Source organism: Scyliorhinus canicula, unplaced genomic scaffold, assembly GCF_902713615.1.
Source record: "Scyliorhinus canicula unplaced genomic scaffold, sScyCan1.1, whole genome shotgun sequence".
NCBI classification, from domain to species: Eukaryota; Metazoa; Chordata; class Chondrichthyes; order Carcharhiniformes; family Scyliorhinidae; genus Scyliorhinus; species Scyliorhinus canicula.
In genome coordinates this window covers 1,010,657-1,025,643 of record NW_024055447.1, presented here as the reverse complement: position 1 = coordinate 1,025,643, position 14,987 = coordinate 1,010,657, and the positions used below count along the sequence as shown (strand labels likewise).

Below are 14,987 nucleotides of genomic sequence, written 5' to 3'. Positions count from 1 at the left end.
TTGGCCCTCCAACCCTGTATCGGTCATGATACCAACATTTGCCAAAACCCTCAGCACTTCCTTGTGCCGTATCCCTCTATACCCATCCTATCCATGTGTTTGTCAAGATGCCTTTTGAACGCCGTTAACGTATCTGCTTCCACAACCTCCCCTGGCAATGCATTCCAGGCACTCACCACCCTCTGTGTAAAAAAAACCCTGCCTCGCACATCTCCTCTAAACTTTGCCCCAGGGACCTTAAATCTATGCCCCCGGGTGACTGACCCCCCCACCCTAGGAAAGAGTGCCTGCCCATCCACTCTATCCATGCCCCTCATAATCTTGTCGACCTCTATCAGGTCATCCCTCAACCTCTGTCTTTCTCATGAAAACAATCCGAGTCTATTCAGCCTCTCCACATACCTAACACAATCCAGACTAGGCAACATCCTGGTAAACCTCCTCTGCACCCTCTCCAAATCCTCCACATCCTTCTGGTACTGTGGCGACCAGAATTGTGCTCAATATTCCAAGTGTGGCCTTAACAAGGTTCTACACAACTATTGCCTGACTTGGCAGTTTTTATACTTGCTGCCCCGTCCAATGAAGGGAAGCATTCCATCTGCTTTCTTGACTATCTTGTTCATTTGTGATGCCAACTTGAAAGATTTGTGCACATGCACACACAGATCTCTCTGACTTTCTATATTCCTGGGAGTTTTGCCATTAACGGTATATTTCCCCTCATAATATAATAATATTCTCCTTAACCAGTAATGCTACTCACCCACCCCTTTTACATCCCTCTCTATCTCTCCTGAAGCATCTCTATCCTCCAACATTCAGCTGCCAATCCTGCCCTTCCTTTAAACATGTTTCTGTGATAGCCACAACATTGTAATTCCAAGTACTAATAAGTGCTCTAAGTTCATCTGCCTCCCCGCTATACTGCTGGTGTTGAAACAAATACTCTTCAAACCACTGTGTTTGAGCAGACAGGGTGATGTGATTCTCTTATTTTTGTTCTCCAATTCACCTTCAGTTATTACACCTTCTGGCTCCCACCCCCCTGCCATACTTGTTTAAATCCTCCCGAGTGACGATAGCAAACCTCCCAGCCAGGATATTGGTGCCCCTCCAGTTTAGATGCAACACGTCCTTCTTGTACAGGTCACACCTGCCCTGGAAGAGATCCCAGTGGTTGTTCACCCTCCCCCTTTCAGGATGTCCAGTGTTCGTTCAGAGACATCCTGGATCCTGGCACCAGGGAGGCAACATACAATTCTGGAGTCTCTTTCCTGTCCACAGAAGCACCTATCTGTGCCCCTTCATATAGAGGCCCCTATAACTATCGCTCTCCCACACTTTGTCCTCCCCTGCTGAACAACAGAGCCGGTTGTGGTGCCACTGTTCAGGTTGCTGTTGTTGTTTTCCCCACTGGGTTACCCCCACTAACAGCATCCAAAATGGTATACCTGTTAGAGAGGGGGACAGCCATAGGGGATTCCTGCACTGCCTGCCTGCCCTTTCTAGTGGTCACCCATCTGTCTGATCCAGTGAACAGACTGTGGAAATAACTTTAACCAGTTACACAGCTTAGAAAAAACATCACACCATTCACAGCAGGGAGACACCATGCATGTGTTCTGTGTGGACGAGGCTTCAACTGATCATCCAACCTGGAGAGACACAAGGACACCGGCACCATGGAGAAAGTGTGGAATTGTGAGGACTGTGCGAAACGGTTCAAATGTTCATCTCAGCTGGAAAATCATCGATGCAATCACACTGGGGAGAAGCCAATCATCTGTTCTGTCTGTGGGAAGGGATTCAGTATGTCAGGCAGCCTCATGTCACACCAAAAATTCACACTGAGGAGAGGCCATTCAGCTGCACTCACTGTTAAAAGAGGTTCAGGCAGTTATCTAACCTCAATGTACACCAACATGTTCAGACTGGGGAAAGACTGTTCACTTGCTCTGTGTGTTGGAAGGGATTCATTCATTCATTCAGCTTTCTGATATACAAGCAAATAAACACCGAGGAGAATCCACTTACTTGTACTCAGTATGGGAAGAACTTCAGGCAGTCATCCACTCTCATTGCACACCAACGTATTGACACTGGGGAAAGACCGTCCATCTCCTCTGTATGTGGGAAGAGATACTCTCAGTCCAGCAGCCTACTGTTTGTTACACACACCTACTCACACAGGGGAGAGACCGTTCATCTGCTCTGTGTGTAGAAAGGGATTCACTCAGTCATTTAACCTCTTAACATATCAACAGCTTGATGAGTGACTGAAGAGACTGGATTCTGCTGTTATTGCTGCTGTTAATCACATACAGGATCGATCGTCTGACAATATTTGGTTTATTTCTGCTGATGTCAACAACCCCTATAACTGGCTGCAGTTCAATATTCTGGATTCGTCACTGATTTTGGGGACTACAGGGTCTCTTTTTAAAAACATATTTCCTCTTTATTCAAGATCTCTCCCAGGAACACACTTGCTACAGCATTACAAACTTTTACTTTAATCCTAAATAGTTTCTGATGCACAAGCAAATACACACCGAGGAGAATCCACTGACTTGTACTCAGTGGGAAGAATTTCAGGCAGTCATCCACTCTGATTGCACACAAACATATTCACACTGGGGAAAGACCGTTCATCCCCTCTGTATCTGGGAAGAGATACTCAGTCCGGCAGCCTACTGTTTATTACACACTTGCACTTACAGAGGGGAAAGACTGTTCATCTCCTCTGTCTCTGGGAAGAGATATTCTCAGTCCAGCAGCCTGCTGTTTGTTGCACACACGTACGCACACAGGAGAAGCCGTTCATCTGCTCTGTGTGAGGAAGGGATTCACTCAGTCATTTAACCTCTTGACACATCAACAGCTACATGAGTGACTGAAGAGACTGGATTCTGCTGTTATTGCTGCTGTTAATCACATACAAGATCGATAGTCTTACAATATATGTTTATTTCTGCTGATGTCAACAACCCCTATAACTGGCTGCAGTTTAATATTCTGGATTTGTCACTGATTTTGGGGGCTGCAGTGTCTCTTTTTAAAAACATCTTTCCTCTTTATTCAAGATCTCTCCCAGGAATAACAATCCTGATTCTTTTGCTGCCAGTCTGGGCTCAATAAAATTTGAGACGGATTTGCAGGTATCAATTATTGTTTATTTTAACCAGCTGGCTGGGTGACTCACTCTATTGGGAGAGCAGGACACCACCAGTCTCCTGCCTCTTCAACAGCCAGAGAGCCGAGGGAACAAAACATCTAATTTCTATACATTCAAGTTGCATCAAGTTTCACAAACATACGACCAAATAAGGCAACAGTACAAATGCAAAGCTCCCATAGGCTTTCCCTACATTCCTTAACATGGCCTGAGGCCCCTTTTCCCAGTATCCCTGGCAACAAAGAAATGGTCCTAGTGGCTGCCCATCCCCCTCTTCCTGCCTTGAATCCCAGTTGATGTTTAAAAGTCCACTAACCTAACTCCTTATTCTACTGCAGTAAAATTTTACTCCTAACTTGGCCTACTACCCTTTATGCCTTTCTGTTCATTTCCTCAGGAACACACTTGCTATAGTGTGATACACTTTTACTTTAATCCTAAATAGTTTTTGGTGCAAAATCTATAATTCAGTTTCTGAAACATTCTACTGATCTCCGATTGGAAAATGCTGATTAATCCTTGCTGGCAATTCTTTCTGATTTACACATTTTTCACTGTGACACCACCATTATGAAATTAAATTATCAACATGAAATAAAACCGTAAAATATTTCACCACCTCATGAATAGAAACTTAATCAACATTATTATTGATGAAGATTGGAAGTCGCTGAGTTGAATCATTTCTGACACAACAGCCGTAACATTTAGTAAAGGTGGAACCCACAACAAAGACTGGTTTGAGAGCCACTCAGCAGAGATGACATCTGTCGTTGAAGCAAAAAGCAATGCCGACCCGAGGCCCAACATAAACCCAAAAGCCAGAACAGTCCATCACTTGGGACTTGAACATTGCCAAGACCATTTTGTAAAAGATGAAGATGCTGTACAAATAAATACTGGTGCAGCCTACGTCAAGGAATCCGAAATGCATTTGATTGTGGATTATTGTTTTTGAATTTAGAGTACCCAATTCATTTTTTACAATTAAGGGCAATTTAGCAGAGCCAATCCACCTACCTTGCACATTTTTGGGTTGTGGGAGCCAAACCCATGCAAACACGGGGAGAATGTGCAAACTCCACATGGAGATTGACCCAGAGCCAGGATTGAACCAGGGACCACGGCACCGTGAGACAGCAGTGCTAACCACTGCGCCACCGTGCCGCCCTGATTATGGATTATGGTGAAATTCTCACCCGCAGATGTAAATATGTCCCGCTGGGTTGAACACGACTGTGAGCTGTACTCCTGTGAGATGGACACCTCCCAATCTCTGTTTGACTCTCCTGCAGCTTCCTGTCATGGTTGAGTTGGACAAGGAACCCTCATCACTTGAACTGGGAAAGGCCATTGATTGCTGAGAAAGCAGAAAGGTGCCCGGCAAGGATGGAATTCCAGCTGATCTGCTCAAACACAGAAAGTCCCATTGACTGTCACACCTTCATGACCTGCTCCTCCTCTGTTGTTAGGTTTTCAGCTGTTCCTCATTTCGACGATGACATCTACTAAGAGTAATGTGTTTCTCTTGTGGTCTTTCTGCGATTTGAGAAGGTGTTTCTCGATCCACAGATCTTTGGCAGAGATCCTTCTCTGCCACTCTCTGCCTCTTCATTGAGGCGTTGGAATTCAAATGTAATAATAATAATAATCTTTATTGCTGTCACAAGTAGGCTTACATTATCACTAATGAAGTTACTGTGAATAACCCCTAGTCGCCACACTCCGGCGCCTGTTTGGGTGAATTCAGAATGAGAAATTCACCTAACAAGCAAGTCTTTCGGGGAGAATGTGCAGATTCTGCACAGACAGTAACCCAGGCGGGAATCAAAACTGGCGCTGTGAAGCAACAGTGCTAACCACTATACTACCGTGCCATCCTAATGATGCAGTTTGATGGACACGTTGTCACGATAGTGACTGATTGGCAGCAAACTCTTGCCAGTCATTACAGTCAATGCTTATTACATTAGTGGGGAGTGAACAGGAGTGGAGTAAATTCAGAGACAGGCAAGGCAGCACCCAGTTATTAGCCTTGACAAGAACATCAGCTTTCTCAGCATTGTTTCTCTAGAGTTATTAAAGCTCTCGATTATGTCACAGGAAAGAAACACAGGTTCAGGTGCTGATGGAGATCCTGGTGCATCCTCAGCCATCAATCGTAATTACATATAAAATCGAGGACTTGAACTATGTGAAGATATGATCGATAAGTTTGCAGATAAGTTTGCAAATGGAAAATTGTTGGTGTGGTAACTAGCGAGGACAAAAGCCTTAAATTACGGATTGATACAGATGGGCTGGTCATGTGGGAAGAACAGTGGCATATGGAATTTAACCAGGAAAAGTGGTAACTCCTGTTCTGAGTTAGTGCAGATATGATGTGCAGAGTGAATTCCATCTGTGCTGGATCATTCTAGAAAACACTGAACATTCAGTATCACGAGCAAGAGGGAAGAAGGTGGAGGAATGACTGATTATGGGATTGAACCCAGCATGAGTTTGCATCTTCTCGGGAGGAGAGAGGAAGGACCCATTGGGGAAAAAACACTGGAGAAAAACACTGAAAAAAACACCTTAAGTTCTGCACTGTTCCACGGGAGAGCAGCATTAATTCATTTTGAGAAATAGAGAATAGCAGAATACCCATTGAAAATAATTTGCTTGATTATTTTTATGAATTGGTAACCAAGTTATTTTGTATTTACTGTTTGCAGTTTCAATGGTGCGGCTACTACCCACCATTCCATGCGGCTGTGAATGTGCCCTATTCATTCCACAGGAGCCCAGTGCGCAGACGCAATGCTGGGCTGTGTCTGGAGCATGCGCAGTGTCACTTTGTCGGAGGTCTGCGAGTGCGGGAGCGGCTGTTTGGGGCGGTGAGACGGAGGGAGGAATGGAGCCGGGAGCCGGGGTGGGGAGGGAGTGAAGGCTTCATAAACACCCCCTGCTGGTCACAAGGCCGGAATAAGACCCTACAAATCCCGCGTTTGCAGCTGCGGAGCTTTTATCCGGTATCAGGCCCAGATCCACGGCCGCCATCTTTGTTTAGCGGCGCGGCTGAGGAGCCATCTTGATGACGTAACAGAGGCGATGCTTCAGCATCCTGGTGACCAGGAGAGAAAATCATTGTCTGGATGATTGACAGGACCCCTCCAGAGGGGAACGGTGCTGCTGCCATGTGTGTGTGGCAATCCGGAGAACAGAAGAATAATAACATCAGAATTAGTAGGAGCAGGGACTGGCCATGCGGCCTATTGACCCTACTCTGCCATTCAATAAAGGCATGGCTGATCCAAATGTGCCCTTAATTACATTTTCCTGCCTTCCCCCAGAAACCTTTTTTGACTCCCCAGTCGATAAAAAAAGACTAACTCAGCTTTGCGTATATTCAGTGACCCAAGCCATTACTCTCAGGGAAAGGGAATTCAACAAACTCAGCTTTGAAAGAGTCATCCAGACTCAAAACATTAGCTCCCTTTTCTCCCCACAGATACTGTCAGACCTGCTGAGATTGTCCAGTATTTTCTGTTTTTGATCCAGATTCCAGCATCCACAGTAATTTGCTTTTATCCACAGACTGATGACCCTCTGAAAGAAGACATTTCTCCTTATCTCAGTGTCAAATTGGAGAACTCTTATCTTTAAATTGTCCCCCTTAGTTCTGGAATCCCCTTGTGGAAAAATATTCTTTCACCAAAACCCCTCAGGATCTTAGATGTTTCAATAAGATCAACTCTCATTTTTTTAAAACTCCAGCGGGTACAGACTAAAGAGTCTCAATATCTTCCTCCATAAAACAAACTCTCATATCCCAGGAATCAGACCAGTGAAACTTCACTGAACTGCTTCCAAAGCAAGAATAACCCGCATTAAATAATCCTGGGACTGACAACAAGGGAAGAGAATGTTTGGAACTTCTATCCTGGACTTGAAGAATGATGGATTTTGGAAACTCCTTTTACCGAGGGTTAGAAGGGGAGGATTAACACCCAGCAAACTCAACTCAAGATCAATGTTTGTCTGATCTTAATTTCTAACCTCGACTAACATTTCTGACCATTGTAATTTCCTTTTACAGCTGCTTCCAAGGCTTCTGATATCTTTCCAGCCAAAGGTTGCATGAGGAGATTGTAAACTTGAAAACACCAAAATTGTGACACAGGTGAGTATTATTATTATTAATTATAAATTTCAAGTCCCCAATTATTTGTTTCCAATTAAGGGGCAATTTAGCATGGCCAGTCCGAAGCTGGCACTCCCAGTGCAGACTTTGGTGTTGTGAGGATGTTGCTGTGGTGAAGAGTGGCTGCTGGTGTTGCTGCTGCTCTCTTTCTCGCTCTCGCTCTGCTGCTGTTGCTCAGTTTGCTGTCTGTTTCCAGTGCTGGTTGCTGCTGAGCTGCCTGGAGGAAGGAGAGGGGAGAGAGGGACGGAGAGAGGAGAGGAGGACAACAATAAGGAGGCAACTTCAGAAAGAAGGTGGGAGCAAGCCCTTTGGACTGCTTGTTTGCTGGGCCGAGGGCCCGGCCCAGTCTTCCCAGCTGATAACATCTGCCTTCAGCAAGGACAAAACCTTCCTTATTCGACCCAGTGTGCTTGTTCCGGAGCAGAGGGATCGAGTGGGCAGGGTGTTTGCTGAGCCCCCTCCCGGACTGAAGACTCCACACACCAGCAGGGAGGAGGTGGATTCCATTAGGGTGGTATTCCAGGGTGGGAGCACGGACTGTGTTTTTGCTGAGTCCTACTTGGGCCGACGACCTCGCGAACCAACGCCACTTACCTCCTTCCGGGCCTGGTGAAGCGGGTCATTTATAGTTCCAGTGGGTGACCGAGGGAGTCATCCGACCAGACTGTTTGCCCATTTTCCGCGGCTACACTCACAGCTGGGTGTCCCTAGAAAGGGAGCATGCAGTGTCCATGGGCACCATCAAAGCCTTCCATGCCCGGTGATCACTGCAGGTGCTGGGGTGCTTTATTGACCCCTATAAATGCACTCTCATTAGATGTTTTTAAGTTTCTGCTGATCTTTGTTACGTTTGGGCAGTGCTCCTAACTGGAGCGGCCCTTTTTGCTTTGTCCCTAAGTTTGTTTCCTTTGTTCTATTTTGTTGGTGGACCTCAAAAGTGGCCAATCCACCTGGCCTGCACATCTTTGGGTTGTGGGGGTGAGACCCACGGAGACACCGGAGAATGTGCAAACTCCACACGGCAGTGACCCTGGGCTGGGATCGAACCTGGGTCCTCAGCACCGTGAGGCAGCAGTGCTAACCACTGCCACCGTGGCGCCCTTCGTCAAGATGTTTCCATTCCTATTTTATCACACACCTCCCAGTCACACTCATTGTAACACAGAAACTTCAAAATATCATTGCTACCTTGCATTTATTTTGCCCTCCTTTTATTGTCTAATGATAACAGTAACAGAGTAACACACACCAGAATTGGAATATCAGATAGGATGTTGTCTAATAATAATAATGAAATGAAATGAAAATCGCTTATTGTCACGAGTAGGCTTCAATGAAGTTACTGTGAAAAGCCCCTAGTCGCCACATTCCGGCGCCTGTCCGGGGAGGCTGGTACAGGAATCGAACCTGCTGCTGGCCTGCTTGGTCTGCTTTAAAAGCCAGCAATTTAGCTGAGTGAGCTAAACCAGCCCCTTTAACAGAGTAACACACTGGGGATTGGTGATCCTTCAGAGGGTCGGTGCTGACTCGATGGGCCGAAAGGCCTCCTTCAGCACTGTAGGGATTCTATGATTCTACACTGGATCGAATGATGTGTTCACTCACACACACTGCAGCCCGACTCTTATTGGAACAGACACTGTGTTTGTCACTCTCAAAGTGAGTGAATGCTTTGTTGTTTCTCCTCTGGGCCCCATCTCCACTATTATTGTCTGATTGTCCCACTGAGACTCTCACGGTTATTATTGGACAATCAGCCAGTCAGCCTGAGCCTGTGGCCGCTCTCACCATCTGGAACCGTCACAATGAAACGTCCGGTTTCCTCCCACAGTCCAAAGATGTGCGGGTTAGCTGGATTGGCCATGCTAAATTGCCCGTAGTGTCCTAAAAAGTAAGATTAAGGGGAGGGTTGTTGGGTTACGGGTATAGGGTGGATACGTGGGTTTGAGTAGGGTGATCATGGCTCGGCACAACATCGAGGGCCGAAGGGCCTGTTCTGTGCTGCACTGTTCTATGTTCTAATGCCCGGATGATTGAAGGCAGCTCCGGACCAATAGGAGGAGGGGTGGGACTGGAGAACTGACGGGGGGGGCTAGTCCTCCAACCAATTGGAGTGAATGAGCGGTGGGGCCCGTTGTGATTGAAGCATGCGCAGTGTGGGTAATGGTGAAGGAGAAGGGCTGTGTCTTCAGATCGGGAATTGGGAAGGGGCGTTTAACACTTATGGAGGGAGCGAGAGATTGTGGGGGTGGGCGGAAACGTTGTGAAAAGCTGTTGTCAGCTACAATCCTCGGAAAAGAGTTTCCGGCATCCCATTTGTACCGAGCGGAGCTGCAGATCCTCAAGTTCGGCTCGGGTTAACGGCCGCCATCTTTATAGGATGTGCATCAGGGCGCATGCGCGTTTGTCATTTTTGTCGGGGTGATGTTTCAATGAGTGGGAGGAGCTTGTTCCCCATTGTTCAGAATGGAGACAACTTGTCCATCAAACTGGATTAGTCTTTCAGTCCCAATGTCTTATTGATGATGCAAAGCGGTGGCAGAGATGGAAAGAACAGGAAGCCAATCCTGCTCTCCGGATTTCACTGTCTCATTGGACATCCTGCCCCATGTGTCCAAAGCTCTGCGGCTCTGTTCAGTCACATGAAGACCCAGGGTAGAAACTCACACCCTGAGTTAACGTCGCCTTCAAATCAGGGGACTGCTGATGACAAGAGGGTCAGTGCGCAGCGGGGGGGCATGAGCGGCCATCCTGGACCAGGGAGGAGGAGAGAATGTTGTGAATTTCTATCCTGGACAGACAGTGATTAATTTTGGAAACTCCTTTTACAGGGGATAAGTAGGGGAGGATTTACACACAGCAAACTCAAACCAAAAGAAATGTTTATCTTTCCTGAATTTTATTTCTGGACTGACATTGACGCCTTTGTAAACTTCTTTCACCTATCTCTGGATCTGTAAAGACTTGATTACCTGCAAATGCTCGCATTCTAAGCATTGTCTTGCATCTTTGAATGTGTCGATATATAGTTTTCTGCAACATACCTCGTCATTCACCTGAGGAAGGAGCAGTGCTCTGAAAGCTAGTGCTTGAAACAAACCTGTTGGACTTCAACCTGGTGTTGTAAGACTTCTTGCTGTTCTTTCACAGGGGCTTAGAAAGAGATTCGCAGACAGGAAACTCACAACCAATCCTCACATCAAATTCTGACAGCACGAGTTACCAGGACCTGGAGATTATTGACCTTTGTGTGTAAGCATTGAGTTCCATATCATTATCACTCACTGTATAAAATGTCAACCTCCTATCTCCCCTGTAGATCTTGTTCACAATCTTAAATCTGTGTCCCGTAATCCTTTTACAATCTACTGATGGGAACAGTTTATAAAAATCTTTTGCTGGGTTTGCCGTTGTTGTTTCTGGTGCCTGGATCGATGCTGGGTGGTCCGTCTGGTTTCATTCCTTTTTCATGTTTTTGTTGTGGTTGAATCAGCTTGGACCAGTCCATTTAGGATCCAGAACACAATTGAAGTCACCTCCAAGAATCAATTGATCTGGATCCAGGTCTGGGATGGATTCCAACAATTGTTTTACAAATGTTTCTGTGAGATCCCCTCATTAAAAGAAAAGATAGAGAAGCAGAATTAGGCCATTCAGCCCATTGAGTGTTTGAGTTTGCTCTGCCATTCGATCATGGCTGATATGTTTATCATCCCCATTCACCTTGTATTGTAGCTCTCTTGAAATGAATGCGAACATTGCATTTGCCTTTCGAACTGCCAACTTTCCTTTATTTGTTCTTGGGATGTGGGTGTTACCTTGGCCCAATGTTACTAATCGTAATCAGTTCGCAAAGCAAAATTTATATCAAAAATATCCATTTCAATGGCGGGTTTATTACCCAACATGTGTAGAGAATGTGCTCTATCCACATGACAGGAGCTCCTCGCAGATGCGCAGAGTCCGGCTGTGACTGGAGCATGCGCCGTTCGGGCTGTGACCAGCGCATGCGCGGTTCAGATTATTGATGACGGTGCGAGGAGCGGGAAAGAAACAATCAAGCGACTTTCAGGATTGGAGCCGGTGGGTGGCCGGGGAGCAATATGAAGCAACGGAGTGAGCTGGGAGGCTTAATAAATACCCAGTGGAGGCTTCAACTCCCGAGGAAAATGTTAACAGTCCCATCTTAAACAGCACCGAACAGAGTGAGAGCTGAGCGGTGACAGGCCCGGGTTACCGGCTGCCATCTTTACAGAGGACAATGCACCGCAGGAAAGGGGCTGGTTTAGCACAGTGGGCTAAGACAGCTGGCTTGTAATGCAGAACAAGACCAGCAGTGCGGGTTCAATTCCCGTTCCAGCCTCCCCGAACAGGCACCGGAATGTGGGGACTAGGGGCTATTCACAGTAACTTCATTGAAGCCTACTTGTGACAATACGTGATTATTATTATGCGCTGCGAGTCTGGCCCGGATGCCAACTCTCCCGGATTGACTGACTGGAGTCTCCAGGATTTTATTTTAATCATTTGTGGGAGTCACTGGCTGGGCCAACATTTATTGTCCATCCCTAATTTCCCTTAAACCGAGCTGCTTGCTCGGCCATCTCAGAGGGCATTTAAAGAGTCAACCACATTGCTGTGGTTTGGAATCGTGTCGGCCAGACCAGGTAAGGATGGCAGATTTTCTTTTCTATTCATTCACGGGATGTGGGTGTCGCTGGCTGGGCCAGCATTCACTGCCCAGCCCTAATTGCCCTTGAACTGAGTGCATCTCAGAGAGCATTTTAAGAGCCAACCAGCTAACTGTAGATCTGGAGTCACATGTAGGCCAGACCAGGTAAGGGTAGAAGATTTCCTTCACTGAAGGACAGGAGTGAACCAGATGGGGCTTTGCAACAATCGACAATGGTTTCAGGGTCTTCAGTAAACTTTTAATGAATTCAAATTTTACCTTCTGCCTTGATGAGATTGATACTTGGGTGTCTGGAAAATCATTGGGACAGTCAAAAATATTTTTGTGACTGTGGAAAATCATTAGGACAGTAAAAAAGATTTTTGAACATTTCTCTTCAGCGGATATAAAAATATTGAAAATGGGATGAAGGTTGTTTGGCTGACAGTCAATCACTATACTTTTTAAAAATAAATTTAGAGTGCCCAATTCATCTTTTCCAATTCAGGGACAATTTAGCGTGGCCAATCCACCTAACCAGCACATCTTTGGGTTGTTGGGGTGAAACCCACACAAACATGGGGAGAATGTGCAAACTCCACACGAACAGTGACCCGGGATCGGGATCGAACCGTGAGACAGCAGTGCTACTCACTGTGCCACCGTGCTGCCCTCGTCAAACACTGTCCTGTGAGGTAATGAGTCCTTTTGCTTCCCAATTGGCCGAGGAAGGCAGTGTGTCACAAGGATGGATGTGTTGACCAATTAATGGCTGGAGGATGGGGGCAGGTCATGTGATCAAACCTCCAGGAATACATTTAATCAAAGTTGGCGAGGAGAGAATGTTGTGAATTTCTATCCTAAACTGACAGTGAGGTTTCTGTAAATTTACAGGATACTGGAAGTGGAGGTTTAACAGGCGGGAAATGCAAACCAAACTTCACATCGCGATCTGACAGAGTCACTCGATTCATTAGAAACTGAATTTCAGCAGCATCTGGGTGTGGAAGGTAAAAGGTTTGTCTGTTCTGTCTGTGAGGGAAGATTTCAGGTCTCGGTGTGACTGGAAAAGCCCCGAGATTCACAAACCCTGGTTAGGCCAAACCTGGAGAACTGTGTTCAGTTCTGGGCAACAAACCTGAGAAAGGATAGAGTGGCCTCGGAGGGAGTGTAGCACAGATTTACCTGAGTAATATCTGAACCCTCCGGGGTTAAATTACAAAACTAGATTACACAAAACAGTCAGAGACATGATGGCACAGAGAATGGCATTCGGCCCATTGAATCCATACTAGCTCACTGCAGCAATCCAGTCAGTGCCATTCTCCAGCTCCATCCCTGTATCCTCGCAGGTTTATTTCCCTCAGATGTCTGTCCAATTTCCTTTTGAAATCAAATGATTCATTGTGTCCATTTTCAAACTCCCTCATAGGCAGCAAGTTTCAGGTCATTGCCGGACGCTGTGCAAAAACATATCTCATATTACCTCATATCTCCTGTACCTTTTACATACAAACTAGGATCAGGCCACTCGGCCCCTCGAGCCTGCTCAGCATTCAATAAGATTGCGGCTGATCTCATTCTCACCTCAACTCCACATTCCTGCCTACCCTTGATGACCTTTCACCCCCCTTGCCCATCAAGAATCTATCCAGCTCTGCTTTAAAAATATTCAAGGACTCTGCTTCCACTGCCTTTTGAGGACGTGATTTCCAAAGTTTTACAACCCTCTAGAATAAAAAATCCTCATCTCCACCTGAAATGGGTGACTCCATATTTTGCAACAGTGATACCCTCGTTCTTGAATCTTGTATAGATCAATCCAGGTTTTACCCAAAACTTTACATCTGTCTACCTAGTGCTTGCACGATCAATGAATGGAAACAGAGTTTCTTTGTCCACCCGATGGAAATGTGGCATAATCTTGTGTCCCTGAATCAAATCTCCCCTGAACCTCCTTTGCTGGATCCATTCTGGTAAATCTGCTCTGCACCTTCTCCAAGAACCTTCACAGCCTTCCTGAAGAGTGGTGACCAGAGCTTTATAAAGATTCATTGAATAGAATTAGAACCATAGAATTCCTACAGTGCAGAAGGAGGCCATTCAGCCCATCGAGTCTACACCGACTCTCTGGACGGGCAGCCTGTCTAGACCCACACCACTACCCTGTCCCTGTAACCCCACAGCCCCACCTAACCTGCACATCCCTGGACACTAAGGGACAATTTATCAAGGTCAATCCACCTAACTTGGCCTTCTTTAGACTGTGGGAGGAAACCTGAGCACCGGGTGGAAACCCACGCACACACGGGGAGAAAGTGCAAACTCCACACAGTCACCAAGGCCGGAATTGAACCCGGGTCCCTGGCGTTGTGAGGCAGCAGTGCTAATCACTGTGCCATCAGAAGCATAGTTTCAGTATCAATATTACTGTTTATGAAGCTCAAGATCGTGGTTGCTTTGCCAACTACTCTCTTAATATGGCTTCACCTCTTTCTCTCTCCTCCCAAAGAGGCCAGTTGGGTTTTTATGACAATCCAGCAGTTTTCATGGTCACTTTGTCCGAGAGCCGACCCCACAAGTGACCAGATTCATTCAGCTCAATTTCACAACCTGCCTTTGTGGTTTGTGGATTCTCTCTCACTCCCTATTTTCTGTTTTTACACCAGTTTCACAGGGTGTTCGAAGGGGAGGATTCAAAGTCAGGAAACTCAAACCAAGCATCACATCAGGATCTGACAGAGACTTCAATTTATCATATCCTGAATATTATCATACTTTAAACATGGAAGGAAAAAACATTGTTCACAGTGGGGAGAAACCGTACACATGTTGTGTGTGTGGACAAGGATTCAGTCAATCATCAGTCCTCACAAGCCACAAATGCAGTCACACTGAGGAGAAACCGTGGAAATGTGCGGACTGTGGGAAAGGATTCACTTCCCCATCCC

At 46.1% G+C, this 14,987-nt stretch overlaps 1 long non-coding RNA gene across 2 annotated transcripts; it reads left to right on the top strand.

Moving 5' to 3' along the window:
• Positions 1–6,334: 6,334 nt before the first annotated feature.
• Positions 6,335–14,762, top strand: LOC119959482. Of its 2 annotated transcripts, none has more exons than XR_005459209.1 (4): positions 6,335–7,343; positions 10,515–10,616; positions 12,931–13,046; positions 14,706–14,762. It is a non-coding gene; the product is annotated as an uncharacterized LOC119959482 (long non-coding RNA). The 2 variants fall into 2 exon arrangements; XR_005459210.1 differs by having other exon boundaries at positions 12,931–13,053; positions 14,706–14,758.
• Positions 14,763–14,987: the final 225 nt, after the last annotated feature.